Below are 2725 nucleotides of genomic sequence, written 5' to 3'. Positions count from 1 at the left end.
AGACCAAAACCTTGACTCATCCATTGACTGCTGAGAAAAGGTTCAGGGAATAAAAAAAAAAAACATTAAAAATAAGAGTCTCTTACATTGAGCCCTCTTTTCTGAGGAGGCATTGGGAAAATTTCCATACCGTTTTTACTTTCAATGCAGTATTAACCGCATCCCTGGTTGTGACATAATCAAACTGGCTTTAGTCATTTCTTCTAAGGATAAGCCCGAAGATAAACCCAAGTGGGAGACTGAACATCTTACAGAAAACAGTAAGATGAATTATCATGATGGCCACAGAGAGCTGGGGTATTAATCTCAGGGACAAACCATTGAACTATGTGCACAAGGCGCTGGCTTTGATATCCAGCGCCACACAAGAAGAAAGGGTAACCCTAGGAGGAGGACAGAAACAACAGGCAAGTTGCAGGAGCGATGGGTAAAGATAATATCACATATGACAGAGTCTAGATTCGAATCTATGGAATCTTTTATACTCTGCAATATATAAGTTATTATTTTTTGTTTACCAAACTAAATAGCAAATGTATTTTCAGAGAATTAAATGGAATTGCAATTTTTCTCTGCTCACTTTCACTTGATGGGTGTGATATTATATTTATTGCATTTTCAGATTACATTGCAGTATGGGAAGAGGATGGAAATATATCGAGTTAATAATAAACAGACATGTAATTCTATGTGAGGCATAACCATTATAAAAGAGATACCAGTGTACATTCCCTAATACAGAGAGCATGATGTGTAGGTTTGCTGGAATAAGCTACTAAATCAGAGCTCTGTCTCAGAAGTGCTATTTTAGTCATTCAACTCTTCCTAAACTTACCTTAGTGCATACTGCAGTATAATAGTCATTCCATTCTCCTAAACTATCGGTCCTAATTGTAGCTAGGTCAGTACAGATGTTGAAACTTCCACTAAGAACTTTAAAGAGCAGCAAAATGCCTACTTCACCCATCCCTCTCAGATGAAAGACTTTAAGCTGCTTTTGAGGATGCTGCCTTCAACCACTTGGTTATCACGACACACCGGCACACCAAGATATCTTTGGCACATTCTTAACGCATCTTGACAGGATTCCAAGATCATCAGTGGAAATGAGGCAGGCATTTCTTAGACTTTCCTGTGATTGTTTTTATTAGTTTATTTTATTTTTATTTTTTGGTTCTTGGTAGCAGTTTTTTATACAACATAAAACTGAGAATAAATCTTGCATTATTCTTAAGAATTAGGAATATACTAAATCTCTTTTTAGCTACTGCAGCAAGGGTGACAGAAGCTTTAGTTAAATATAGAATGAACTTCTATAATTAGGAGCAAATATGGCTCAGGTGATTCCCTGTATAATATTCTGGTCAGAAACATACTTGAAATCTATTCAAACCAAGCTCTTTTTTCTACCCTGTACTGAAATAAGACAATATGCAAATGTAATAATTTCATCCAATCACAGCCTGGCTCTAGAACCTCAGCTCTAATTGGCAGCAGCAGTTGCAGCAACAAAGTAACAAATTAAACAAAAATATGCTTGTTTATTTCATTAAACTCCAGGGAAGTAATAAATTCAATTTCCTTCATCACAAAGCACTTTAATATGCACCGGGATCACATAAAACAGCAGCATGTTGAATATTTTAAGATGAAAATTAATAGAACATTTTGTTCCTAGCTACAGTATCATGACCAACATTATTATACTGATTGGCTCTAGAACAAGAACCAAGTCAATTCAGAACAGGTGCTTTGTAATGGCACAAATAATACATTAAGGAGATGGTTTTGTGAAGAGCTACTGAATGTGACTGACCGAGGGGTAAAAATTATTAGCCAAGCACCTCATGCTGATGAGGATGTGGAGTTAGGGGAACATCTATCCATTACTTGCAAGAGTGCAAAATTGAGCAGTCGCTATGGAAACCAGTGTGGCTGTTCCTCAGGAAGATGAGAATTTATCTACCTCAAGATCCAGCTATACCACTCTTGGGCATATACCTGAAGGATGCTTCATCCTGCCACAGAGAAACTTGCTCAGCCATGTTCATTTGCTATTCTATCCAAAGTAACTAGAAATAAGAAACATCCTAGATGTCTCTCAACAGAAGAATGGACAAAGAAAATATGGTACGTTTACATTGTGGTGTATTACTCAGCTGTTTTAAAAAAAAAGATGACATGAAATTTGCAGACAAATGTATGGAACTAAAAAAATCATCCCGAGAGATTTATTACAGACTGAGGAAGACAAATAAGATGCGTGTTCACTTACATGTGGATATTAGCTGTTAAGTATATAATAACCAGTTATAATCCATAGAACCACAGAGGGTAGATATAGAATAAAGGATGAGAGGGAATAGATATATCTCACTAGAAGAGAGGTTATATAATTATATAATTATAAGTGGATGGCAGGGGTGGAGGACTAGAATGGGGTGGAGAGAGGGGTTTGCAGGAGGGAATACAGACAGAGATATATAAAATTCAGGGCCATTTGAATAGTAGTATGGAAACCTAAAACATCAGAAAATTCTTAAAATGGGAAAATATGTTTGTGTGTGTGTGTATGAGTGTGTGTGTGTGTATATGAAGGTGATCTATATGAAAACCCAAATAATGGGGAGACAGAGTCCTGACTACAGACTCTTGTCACAAACAAAGCTTTCAGTGCCAAGACTGGGTTACATCTAATAGAGTTGTTGGACAAAGGAAACCAAAT

This window comes from Microtus pennsylvanicus, chromosome 20 (assembly GCF_037038515.1).
Source record: "Microtus pennsylvanicus isolate mMicPen1 chromosome 20, mMicPen1.hap1, whole genome shotgun sequence".
Lineage (NCBI taxonomy): Eukaryota > Metazoa > Chordata > Mammalia > Rodentia > Cricetidae > Microtus > Microtus pennsylvanicus.
The sequence above is the reverse complement of the archived record's forward strand: the minus strand, read 5'-3'. Positions refer to the sequence as shown.